At 43.4% G+C, this 13,483-nt stretch overlaps 1 protein-coding gene across 8 annotated transcripts in view; it reads right to left on the bottom strand.

Annotated features, from left to right (window-relative positions):
• Positions 1-12,333, bottom strand: part of DLGAP1 (DLG associated protein 1) — a 419,363-nt gene extending 407,030 nt beyond the window's left edge. For 4 of the 8 annotated variants that reach the window (XM_080581951.1, XM_080581942.1, XM_080581947.1 and 1 more), the window contains exon 1: positions 8,913-12,333. The gene's annotated coding sequence lies outside the window, so the exon portion shown is untranslated. The other 4 variants (XM_080581953.1, XM_080581954.1, XM_080581941.1 and 1 more) reach the window with 2 other exon arrangements.
• Positions 12,334-13,483: the final 1,150 nt, after the last annotated feature.

Genomic DNA, 13,483 nt, shown 5'->3' with positions numbered 1-13,483 from the left:
TAATACCTGTTTTGTAAATGACCAAAGTACCAGAATACTGCAGAACTTTGTGTTCTTGTGTTTTCTTTTCATGTACTTCTGATGTCATTAATAACTGTGCAAGTTTTATTCACACAAATCAGTAGTGAGACTGGCATTTATCTATCACTGGTAGATTGAGACAAAAGGTAAGTATTAAGATACGTTTTGAAAAATGTGCAAATTATTCCTTCCCCCTGCTCTCCCTTGCCCCATCTGCCCTGGTCCTAGTTTCTAAGGATATCCCTTCTGCTGAAAATGTGTTCTATACTTGAAAACAGAATGCAATAACTTAACCATATGTATGGAACAGTAAGCATCCTTTTCACTGAGCTCATTATATTATTTGTGATGTACAAGTGGTCTCACAGGCTTCCCAATGTTGGTTTTGCCCCTTGACTGAGTAATTATTAGCATATGACACAGCAAACAAATTATCCTTTTCATGCATAAATACCTTTGTTCATATACAATTCATCTGTACAACTCTGCAAAATACAGCATGAAGACTCCCAGTTGGCAAGTTTATATCATGCATTAACTACAGAGATGCAAAACACCATATATTCTGCAAGTCAGACCACATATCATCATTGCACAGTAAGAAACACCACAGATTTACATGTTTGAAGAAAATATAAAATGGTAATTTGTACATACAAAAAAGTCAACTTGAACTTCTACCCAATGCGAAATAAACTGCTCTTAAACAACCATGCTACTTCAGTTCTGTAAATGACATTACATGGACATTGTTACAGATCTATAAAGAATATCAACTTTGAAGTTTTTTTATGAACTAATGAAAAAAAATGAAGTGAAAGAGGTAACCATTGTTTTCCTGTAAGTAAGCTTGTAGTCTGAGGAATTAAAAACAGATATTGCTTTCTGAAATAAAAGAGCCAGCTGGTTTGAACACCATTTAGTATCAGTAGCTTAAAAAAAAAGAGACCTTTTCCAAGAAAGATTGAGATCCAAATATGTAAGAAAAAGGTTTCATCTTTAGTTTGTAATTGCTCTTGAGTCTATTTTATTAAGTAGATATCTAATCCTTGAACACCTATTATAAAATATTTCTTTTTTAAAGAAAAATACTTTTTTTCACTAAAGTGATAGTTATTTCCAAACATTGTAGCTTTTCTTCTCAAGCCTTTCATTTCACAAGGTGATATATATACACAGCATGATTTTCAAAGTACCACTGATCTCGTAATTGTTAGCACTATTTCAGTGTTGTTAATAAGTGACCTATACAATGAACATATCTATTATGAATTCTATTAGCCAGTACATCTAGGTATGTAGGATCATTTGCCTCGGAAAATCATTAGAATAGTCTCCCTAAGTATTACATGTTGTGGCTGTAAAGTTCTTCCATGAACAGAATTCTTTCATTTTTAGAAGTAATTGTTTTAATATCATGACGCTTGCAATATTTCTACAAAGTTACAATAAATTCAGATGAATCCTCCTAATTCTACCTGTTTCATTCCTTACTGGGGTGAATTTTTCCCATTTATTCTACTTTGCCATCCCCATGCTACTGAAAAGCTACATTTACAAAAAGCTACGATAATATTTACAAAGAAAAGCTACAATAATATTTACAAAATTGTACAAAAATTCAGGATTAAGTACATCTCTGCAAAGAAAAGGTCTGTTAGAAGGAACGCCTAGGTTGAATGTTCTGCTATGGTATTTTCTCGCAGAATGGGATTGTATGATAAAATTACTGAAGTTCAAAGAGCAGTCAAAAAGAAAAAAAATCATGAGGGTAAAACAGATGTAGAGCCGTTGACAACTTGATTGGACTAAACCATGCCTGGGTATTATGGCTGATGAACAGATAGGCAGAAGATACAAAACTGAAGGTAAAAAGGAATCTCCTTTGATATTCTGATGAAACACTTGCACGGATGCAGTTCCAGCACCTCGAAAATGAGGTACTACATTCTCCTACAACCCATTAAGCCAAGTTCACACTATGTGAATGGTATACTGCAGATACTCTGAAATTCTTTCAACTGTGGGATGGAAAGAGGATGAAAATTCTTGTGTACTGTGGACACCTGTGAGATGCTGCACGTCCCTGGAGCGTACTGGTTTTCAATACTTCTACCGGAGAAAGGAACTGTTGCCTTATTATGTATAGAAAGATACTGATGAGACCACTACTAGCATGCAGAAACCTGGATTTCATCCCCACTTCTCTTTACTTTCTTGCTGATGACAGGAAAAAAAAAAAACACAACAACAACAAATGCCACAGTAGAACAGTACCAAGAGTAATTCCTAATGCTGACTTTCAGTATGGGATGTACATTGCTAAAATTGAAATTACAATGATGAAGGTAAGTGAGACTAGTAGTCCATAGGAGTGAAACTAAATATGCATCTATAAGCAGAGTTAGCATCACAACTCACACTCAAACTTGCTGGAAAATTTCCACTACCTCTTATTTAAAAATCAACTATTACCATCCTATCACGATGTGCATTGAAAACAGCTATCTTCGGTTTCTATTTATGCCTGGAGCATGAAATTAAGATTCAAGCGCAATTCTTACACGATTTTTTTGTGGGAACCTCACACCATCTATGCCTGCTGCAGAAGAATGGAAAACTCAAGGAATCTTTGACTGGATTCAGCAAAGGCACTACCTCAGCACATCAGGGTATTAAGAAGCTGAAACTTTAAAGCTGTTACAAATCAAACAAGCTATTGCAACCTATGTTCAAAATTAGCCCACAAATCTTAAAAAACAAAACAAAACAAAAACCACCACCTTCTAGATCCAAGACATTGCCCTTAACAGTTGACATCTTTAGCTATGAGTTTTATGAGTTGGCCATACACTTTTGCCATCCAAAACACAGCAATTCAAGATCAAAACCTGGATTCTAGCAACCTAGAACAGTACATTTCCTTCACACAGTTAGAATTCCATTTCTTAAATTCTTAGTTTCTTTGGTATGAGAAATAAGATGATGAAAAATCTCTTCAGCTAGTTACAGGTGATGTTAAAATTTTCAAAGGGAAGAAAGAGAATGTGATGGGGGATAGCTATTAAAGTGTTGCCAGGACAGGTACAGGGCATCATGTGGAAAGGGAATGGAAGTTTCTCATATGCAAGAGTTAAAGGAAAAGCTATACAGGCAGCTCTTATAAAGAGATTTTCATCTACTAGAAGACACTGAAGATATGCATAAGGACAGGTTTACATGGCAAGCCAGGTTACAAAAGTACTAGCTTTCATCATCATGGCTCCTGAGCAGATTTGCAAATGACATAGGCAATTCTTTCAGAAAGAGGGATACAGAAAGGTGGAAATACAGTGTATGATTTCAAAGCACTATGAAGTGTTTCTATAGACAGTCTGCCAACGAGACAAGTTAAGAAGGCTAAAGTCAGCATTAGCCTCTGTCTTCCAATTACAGAGTCACAAATGACATACTGCTCAGTGACAAATGATGTCTGCTATCTTATATTAAGATGGTTACTCTAGCAGATGTTTTCAGATTATCCCAAGCTATATCACAGGGAAAGGTAAAAGAACTGGAAATATGCCCAAAGAGACCTAGTGCACCAGCAGCCTAAGGGAGACTTTCAAAAAGTCATTTGGTATCCTCTCATGAGACCTTAACTAAAGAAACTCACTACAGAAAGAAACAGGAGAATAGAAATATGTTATATTCCTCATTGAAAGTTTTAAATATCTGACTACAGAATCACCAGGAAAACGAAGTGTTCACTTCGGGGGAGGTCCCAGTTGACTCGGGGGAGGTCCCAGTTGACTGGCGGCTAGCCAATGTGACGCCCATCTATAAGAAGGGCCGCAGGGCAGACCCAGGGAACTATAGGCCTGTCAGTTTGACCTCAGTGCCAGGAAAGTTCATGGAGCAGATTATCTTGAGGGTCATCACGCGGCACTTGCAGGGCAAGCAGGCGATCAGGCCCAGTCAGCATGGGTTTATGAAAGGCAGGTCCTGCTTGACGAACCTGATCTCCTTCTATGACCAAGTGACGCGCTTGGTGGATGAGGGAAAGGCTGTGGATGTGGTTTACCTTGACCTCAGTAAGGCTTTTGACACAGTTCCCCACAACATTCTCCTCAAGAAACTGGCTGCTCGGGGCTTGGACTGGCGTACGCTTCGCTGGGTTAGAAACTGGCTGGATAGCCGGGCCCAGAGAGTTGTGGTGAATGGAGTCAAATCTGGTTGGAGGCTGGTCACTAGTGGTGTCCCCCAGGGCTCGGTACTGGGGCCGGTCCTCTTTAATATCTTTATCGATGATCTGGATGAGGGCGTCCAGTGCACCCTCAGTAAGTTTGCAGATGACACCAAGCTAAGTGCGTGTGTCGATCTGCTCGAGGGCAGGAAGGCTCTGCAGGAGGATCTGGATAGGCTGGAGCGATGGGCTGAGGTCAACTGTATGAAGTTCAACAAGGCCAAGTGCCGGGTCCTGCACCTGGGGCGCAACAACCCCAAGCAGAGCTACAGGCTGGGAGATGAGTGGCTGGAAAGCTGCCTGGCTGAGAAGGACCTGGGAGTATTGGTTGATAGTCAGCTGAATATGAGCCAGCAGTGTGCTCAGGTGGCCAAGAAGGCCAACAGCATCCTGGCCTGCATAAGAAGCAGTGTGGCCAGCAGGTCTAGGGAAGTGATTGTCCCCCTGTACTCGGCTCTGGTGAGGCCGCACCTTGAGTACTGTGTTCAGTTTTGGGCCCCTCGCTACAGGAAGGACATGGACGTGCTCGAGCGAGTCCAGAGAAGGGCGACCAAGCTGGTGAGGGGTCTGGAGAACAAGTCTTACGAGGAGTGGCTGAGGGAGCTGGGCTTGTTCAGCCTGGAGAAGAGGAGGCTCAGGGGCGACCTTATCGCTCTCTACAGTTACCTTAAAGGAGACTGTAAAGAGGTGGGGGTTGGTCTGTTCTCCCACGTGCCTGGTGACAGGACGAGGGGGAATGGGTGAAAGTTGCAACAGGGGAGTTTTAGGTTGGATGTTAGGAAGTACTTCTTTACCGAAAGGGTTATTAAGCATTGGAACGGGCTGCCCAGGGAGGTGGTGGAGTCACCATCCCTGGAGGTCTTTAAAAGACATTTAGATGTAGAGCTTAGCGATATGGTTTAGTGGAGTACTTAGTGTTAGGTCGAAGGTTGGACTCGATGATCTTGAGGTCTCTTCCAACCTAGAAATCTGTGATACTTCATCTTAGCTTGGACTGAGACACAGCCTGTGCAGACTGTTCTTCAAGTAAAGAACATAGGGAAAAAAAATAAAACCAAACCAAATAACAAAAACCATCCCACCCACAAAAAGAAAAAATTACTCCAGAAAGCAGTGATCTTTATCATTGATCTGTGATGATGGAGTAAGGACAAAATCAGATCTTTTTATCATGAATGTCTCCACACAGTAATCCTGGTACTGACTCACAAAATAAAGTTAATCCCTGGTGGGAAAGATACAGACAGGTTTTTTTGGTACAAAACCTCTGCAACACCAAGGGGAAACTCTGTCCAAAAAAGAACACAGACAGACAAAAGAGAGGGACAGAGAGAAAGGAAATGATGACCCTTCCTTCTGAAACGGACTTGGAAGTAAGGTTCTGTCAGATCTTACACACAGAGCCAAAACAGGTCTTCAAGTCAAAAGCATGATAGTGAAAACAACTTATTTCTTTAAATCCCATACTCAATTTGTATAGGTACAGGAACCCTGAAATATGAAGCAAATATGAAGCAAGTGAAGGTGTGTGTGTGTGGGGGGGGGAAAGATGTTGTAGAGGCAGGGACTGTGCTCATCCACTGTAGCATGGCTCTCAAGAGCTGCACTCTGGAAGGGTGAGGCAACAGGAAAAGCACACACCAGCAGACAATGTAACTACAAAAAGGAAGGTGCCAATGAATGCTGCTACAAGTTAAGGAATGGGTAGGTGTCTGGTCTTGACCTATGGTGAGGGAGAAAAATCTCTCTCTCGTTACCATGGAGATCCCCTTTTCAGGTTTCTTTGGATGAGCTTCATGCACGAGTGCAAAATTTGGAATAAGAGGAGAACAAGTATTAATTATGTGCCCCTGACAAAAATAGCCTTCTTAAATCTTGAGAGATAATACAACAGAGGCTGTAAAAATTAAGTTTAGTTACAGAGATTAAGGGTTGAATAAACTACTTCATGTTCCAGTGCCTTGAGCTGCTGCTTCTTAAAATGGCAATGCCCATCTGAGAGTGTTGCATCTGTCTACTACAACTTGGGTGAAAGCCTGAGTTACTGGATGGTATGAGCCAGGAGTGAAAAATGAAGCAAGAGGAAAAAAAATATAAATAACGTGTGGAGTCTCCTTACTACTGCTTCTTGGTATGGGATCTACTCTATTTATTATACTAGGTCATTAATTATTCATACAGTTCTTTTTGTATTTCCACATGGCAACATCACTGGCTAGTGCTACACTGAGATGCACCACCTTTACAGGAAGGACAACGTTGCAATATCTAACACAGATTACATTGATATACTTGCAAGTGTTAATCTCATAAGAAATAGACCAGAACGAGCCCCAAATTAAACATATATGGTCAACATGGGCCACTCTGGTGAGAAAAAGAAAGACAACTTAAATTCAGGCAGATATATATGAAAGAACACTATTTTATCATTTATTTTGAAAATACTTGATTACTTCCCTAATTAACAGCACATTTCACACCCATATGTTTCCATTAGCTTTAACTATCTACTTTCAATAGCTCTGAAATGCACAATATCAGACAGGCCAGTAAGCTATACAGAAGAAAATAAAGAACTATGTTGTTGCCATTAAAAAAACTGACTCTTCCTATAATTATTAACAATGAATTTATCTCAGAATACCGTTTGGAGTTTTGGACCCATTGGAATCCTTTGAATCGGTGGACAGTGTCCAAACGCACCTCTTTTAAGTGAGGGGATATACCTGAAGTGCACACAATGGACCCACACACCACTGCAAGTTAGTGTTGCCTTTTTAAAGGTGTATTAACATTGAAATACACTCCAACATAACCAGCTAAGCACACACCATGCCTACAAGCACACCTACCTTTTATTTATAAGTATGCTAAGAGCTTACACATTTTTAAGCTAGCTTCACATGTTGTCAGCGACATTTCTCACCATTTTTGCTTCTATTACTATTCTTTTTCTTCTTTCTGTCTTTAACATTACATTTACACATCTCTGACAGGTGTAGAAAACAACGTGAATCAAACGGGACTACCCGAAATCAATCATGCGTAAAACCGAAGTACTTCCCTTTAAACACTAATTACTCCATACGTTTTCTCCGAGATCAAATAAAAGCGTCAGCCTGGTTTAGAAAAGAGCACGCTACAGCAGCAGCCTTGCTGGCATCCTGAGCCGGGTTTAATGACAACAAAAAGACATAATTATATAACAGACCTTGCTAAACGCCCAATTTCCGCGGCGGAGCGGAGGGGATCGGGGCGGTGTGCGTGTATCCCAGTGAGTGTCCCTGTCCCCCCACCTGCACGTCTCAGCGCGCTGGAGGCGATGCGCACCGGTGCGGCGGGGGGCCCGCAGCTCCCGCGGGAGCGCTTTAAACCCCCTCCCCCGGGAGGCTGCCGATGCAGTCACCGCCTCTCTTGGCTGCTAAACGCCCACACCTGCGCCTCTCCGGCCTCCCCAGGTTCCCGCCTCGGCACCTTTCCGTTATCCCGGCCTCCCCGGGCCGGGAAGAGGGGCTGCTCTCAAAGCACCCACTGGGAGCTTCAGGAGCCTCCGCTGAGGGATGGGCAGCAGCTGGGGAGGGCCGCGGTGAGCCCGACAGCTCGGAGGCAGCCGAGCTCCGCTTCCCGAGCACCCCGGCAGCGCGGGCTCCTTCACGCCGCCTGCATCTCTTCCCTTCTCTTCCTTTCCCTTCTCTTCCCATCCTTCCCGGCCTGGGGTGTCCCCAGGGAATGGAAGTCCGGCTTGTCACCCACTACGGCCCGGCCGGGCAGCTGCTGCTCGGCTCCGGGCGAGCCCCGCGGTTCTCTCGCCGGGGATGCACCGCGCAGCACCGCCTCTAGGCTTTGCTAGGAGGGAGGAAAAAAAAATAGGGCAAAAATTCACCGTGCTTCTCTTTTCCAGCCGAGGAGGGACACGGGACAAACTCGGACGGAACAACAGGCGATAACTAGTTGTGGAGCCCGCCCGGTGCCCGGGGGGCGGTGGGGTAAAGAGCACCCACCCCGGGGAGCGGGGGCTGCCCCTGTCCCTGCCCCCGCCTCGCTCGCTTGCTCCCCAGGGAAGGGGGCGCCCCCCGCGGCAGGGGAAGGAGGACTGCCCTCCTCGGCGCTATCCCTGGTGGCTGCCAAAATACCCGCGGAGAAGTGGGGGCGGGATAAAAGCCCCGCAACGCGAGGCCAGCTAGAAATTACTCAGTTGAATGATGCAGCAAAGCGGGGGGTGGGGGGGGTGGGGGTGTCGATGTGAGGCTGGTCCTCCCGTTGCCACTCTCCAGCCCTGATTAATAATGCACGGGTTCCCTGCCGAAGCGAAAAGACCTCTCTCTTCCGCGCACACGGCAATTAATAGCAACCTTCATCCCGCGAAACCTTCGCTAAGCACTCCCACACGCTCCCAGTCTGAGGTGGCAGCTGCTAGGAGCACAATAGCGGCAACCTCTGCCTCACAGACCGGGGGGGCTGGGGAAGCGACACCTCTCGCAGCCGGCCCGATCCCCCAAGAAGAGAGTCCCGGGGAGCCGCGGGGAGCGGCGGCAGCGGCAGCCGCCGGCGCGGCAGGAGGGCAGGCTGCCTGCCTGGCGAGCGGAGGGCGTACCGCGCCGCACGCTGCCAAAACACGATCACCCGTCGGTATAGTCAGCAAACAGCACACACAAGCATTTACCTTTTTATGCCCGCCGTCCGTCAGTCAAGCATTTGAGGGAAAGGAGGAGAAAGGAAAGGAAAGGAAAGGAGGAGAAGAAAGAGACAGAGAGAGAGAGACAGGCGGCTGCTAATCCCCGTGTAGAAAGACTTCCAGCAGCAGCAGCAGCAGCGTGTGTGTGTGTGCGTGTGCGTGCGTGCCCGGAGTGGAAGCACAGCCCTCCTGGCGATGCACCGGCTCTTGCACCGGAGTACTGTCATGTGCGTGTCTCGGTGTGTGTACCCATGGAGAAAAAAAAAAAAAAAAAAAAAGAGAGACGGGGGGAGACGAGTCAGCCACACACCCGGCTGTGCACGGCTCGGGGGGGAAGAGGAGGAGGAGCCCAGCGCTCCCCAGCCCAACCACCGGAGGAGCCGCTCGCTACTACCGGCGGCCGGGCACCGCAAGCTGCCCCACGGCTCCGCAGCCCCGGCCCCTCTTGCCCGCCTTCCCCTCCCGTTGCCAAGGACGCGCCTTCAGAAAAGACTCCTCCGGGGCCTTTGTCCCCGGGGCTTCTGCTGCACCCCGGGCAGACCGAGCCAAGGGGGATCAGCTGAAGAAGAAAAAAAAAAATTAAAAAAAATCCACGTTTCTACAAAGAAAATGCCGTCCGGTGGGCGCCCCCAGGCCAAGGCGACGCGCCCGCGCCGCTCCGCAGCCGCTCGGCCTCCTCTGTGGAGGGGGCTACACCGTGTCCCCGGGGAAAGGCCAGGACCGTGCTCGCCGCGCCAGTGCCGCGCCGTGCCGCCCGGGGCCCCGCTGCCGCCCGGGAGGGGAGGGCGCCGCACGAGGCGTCTCGATCCTCCGAGAGCGGGGCTCGGGAATCAAGGGACGCGGGACTGCCCCAGAAGACGCTGGTAGAGGAATGACCCTGGTAGAGGCACCCCCGGAGCGTGGGGGTCGTGGTGGCAGTGAAATCTCTTGTAGTTTCTCCGTGGGAGTGATCAGTAGCAAGGATGTGGGGCAGGAGGGAGCAAGGGATGGCAGGAAGGCATGAGTATTGGTGAAAAACCCTGCGTGAGTTGCCTTTGATTGTATTTTTCGGTTTACGACACAGCTAATGGAAAGCAAGAAGTGCAAAATATATTCACAGAAATATACATACGTATATGTTTGCAAGTATTGAAACTGAAAACACGGTGAAAGGCTGCGCTAATGCACAGACACTCTGACACTTGCATGCCCAGTCAAGTAAACTCAAATTTCGACTTCAGGGCATGAACTACTAAAAGGTATTGAACAATGATTATATGTTCAAATCAATTATTTGCCAAATAGTAAATATAATATCCATATTATAGATATATATCTACAGTTGTATATAAATTATATTTCGACGTACAGTTCAGGAAAGAGCAAACTATCCTTGTAGTCATTCACGTAAGGTCAATTGTTGGTCATGCTAGCAAGTTTCAAAATATGATTTCATAAAGCCCCAAACCAGCAAAAGTTTGTGAGAAATATCCTTGCTATTTTATTCTTTATACAAAACTGGTAATATGTATGTGCTAAAAGTTAGTAGTAGAAAAAGGGTTATTTTAAGACCTAAATGACACGGATGAAAAGTTTTGGTAGGGATATCATTTATAATGTTATACTCATTTCTGTTTCTTTACAGTGGATGATGGAGATCTAATGTCTTGGGGGCACAGAAAGGAGTAAGAGATGTTGACATTTTAATTACAAATGTAGATCATATCTAGTCTAGGAAATTCTGATGACTGATAATTATGTTAATTAGCAACCAACCAACAGATGAAGTAGGAAAAAAAAGGTCAATCTATTAATAATTATTTTTTTGGTTACAGATATAATAGGTGGTGTAAAGAGAAAATAATCAGAAAGATTGTACATCTTACTAAGATTTATCTGTTCACAATAAAATACTTTGAGACTTCCCACAAGTCCTGCAATAAAATCAAAAATACCAGATTTGTTGTTGCTAAAGTTGTATAAACCAATTCAGTATGACATAGTTAATAAATTAATAAATAATTAATAAATTAGTAAGTAAATAAATTAATAAGTACTCCAAAGCTTTTATTTTTTATCATTTTTCTTCTTCTTTTATTTTTTAATGTAAAGATACGCATGCTCTTTTGATTCTTTAAGTGAAACACAGATGCTGAATCTGAGCTAACTCAGGCAAATAAGTTAAATAGTGAAAATTTCAATGTTTTGATTGATGTTTGTACATACAACTGTACCCTGTGCACTAGATTAATTCATGTATTAGAAGAAATTTTCTTGTCATCATGATATGTATTTTCAAACTAGCTTCAAATGCAGCATAATCTGTTGTTTAAAATATGAAGATGTGTACACCTCGTAGGAGAATTTATGCAATCTTTCTCTGTATTTATGTGAAAATTTAGCTTGTCCTCCATAGGCTTATGAAGTCATAAGGAAAGTTTTGTCATGTTATATGTGATAGTTCTACATAAATATTTGTACTTCATATGTTGATTATATTAGTTAGTAGAACTAGATAGTAAATGAAAACATAACATTTTGGGGCTTCACGCAAACTTCTAGCAAATGACGGAGGCAGTTTCTTTTGAAATTTGGAGAGTTAGAAGGAAACAGTAGACATTTGTGCATGAGGCTATCAGAATTCAAAATACAGGCTGGTATGGAAATTTTCTTCCTTTTTACTTGCACTCCTTAGATTGAATCTAAACCATTCAGTCACTTTTCTGGATGCTCCTTGTTTGCCTGACTTTAGTCCGGGTCAACAGGGTGGAAAAGGGAAGTCTTGTCATAAATTGTCTTCTGAACTGATCTAGAGGAATCTGAATCTTGGAGGAGTAAGAAATTGAAGTTGTATTTCATAATGATGTAGATGTTCTTTGTGGGCTGCTCTTCCTTTTAACATTAGGAATAGCAGTTCTCTGTACTAGTCATCTTAGTACTCATGGGTGTCTTCAAAGATATGCAGCTTGGAGGGGGAGATTTCTAGGATGAGAGTAAAGATTCTTCACAGGGCTGGGTGAAAGATGGCACACGCAAAGAAAACTGAGAACAGCCTGTGAAGCAGAGGGTTTCAGTACAGACAATAAACAAATGTAGGTGAACAAGGAACAAATGAATAAAGAAAAGCCTAGAAGAAAAATGTTTGGAAACAGTTTTCAGATCAGAAAAATAGGAATCAGAAAGGGAACATTTTAAAGGGCCTGGGTAGCTGAGATAGTTCAGTATTAATATTTTCAACCAACTGTAGTTTAACTTTCAGTAACCCAAAATGCAAATATCCTTATGTATTACACTCATGCTTTCAGGATCTCTTTCTTCCTGAACGAAATTCTGTTTGCTTTGACTGATTGTGAAAGCGGTCATCTTATGGACTGTCATTACTAGATAATTAAACTAGATATATGCTCACATGATCTTCTTCAAATGCTGATATTTACCATGTTACAGAATTTAGGAGTTTGAAAATAGTTAGTTTTTGTGCATCGCTGCCCTCTACTGGAGAGAAGGTCAGAACCACTCGATTAACTAGCTTTTACTAAGCCTCAGAGCCTCTATGGCTTTTTGGTATTCCACATTTATTGTTGAATTATCTTTCTATGACTGAGGCTTACAAGTGTGAAGTTGTGGATGGTCAGCATCCACAAGATTTCTTTTTTCTTTGTGAGTTCAAATAACTGATCGTACAATTTGCCATCTACAGTTTGTTGTCACAGAAATATGACACAAAATGATGACTAAGCAACGGTTAAGATTTTAAGATGTGTGTCTTCCATTAACTTCTGGGGAAGAGGCATCTAAAGTCATCACAGAGACTCTGAAAATCTTGAGTGGTGCTGCTTTCTAAGTATTTGCCTGTAACTTTGCAGATAACTTCATCACCTTTCACATCAATATCTAAATCCTTTGGTTCACTCTTCATTGCATTATAGAAAAATTTCCTTCCATCCCTCATCCTACTCTGACTTGTCATGCCTTCATACTTACCATTCACTGTCAATATTGATATTGCCACAGTACCACATTTTTGTTCAATTTTCATTCTCCTTGCAGACTGGGCATGAGCAGAGCAGCTGAAACATGGAGAGTATAACAGTGATATTCTCTCTGTTTCCATGTCTCATTTCCTCCACCTACTGTCAAAACAACTCTTGCATGTCAAGAGCAATTTCAGTAGAAACACACAAAGTTTTCCTGCTGAGGAGGCACACACATAGCCAAGGCACAAGAAGAGCTGGGAGGGATGAGGCCTGCTCAGAGTACACAGTAAAGAAAGTTTCACTATCGAACTCAAGATATGTCTTCTACCTACACAATAGATGTTATAATATTTCTTTTCATTTTTAGCTTTGCCACACGTAGATCAATTTTACAAAGATCACATGCATGCTTTTCTCATTCCCTTCCCGTATCAGCTGGTGCTTCGAGGCAAGAAAACATTCTGAAGGTGGCTATGAGGGTATCTCCAACATGGGCAAAAGAACACCTTTAGCCGCTTCTGCCTCTAATCTGATTAATGGCAGAACCTGTTAACCTGAAACTGTTTTTCTCCTCTCCCTCTAAGTAACCTGGAGAAGACATCT

Source organism: Anser brachyrhynchus, assembly GCF_964034855.1.
Source record: "Anser brachyrhynchus genome assembly, chromosome: 2".
Classification (NCBI taxonomy): domain Eukaryota; kingdom Metazoa; phylum Chordata; class Aves; order Anseriformes; family Anatidae; genus Anser; species Anser brachyrhynchus.
This window is presented reverse-complemented; position numbering and strand designations above follow the sequence as displayed.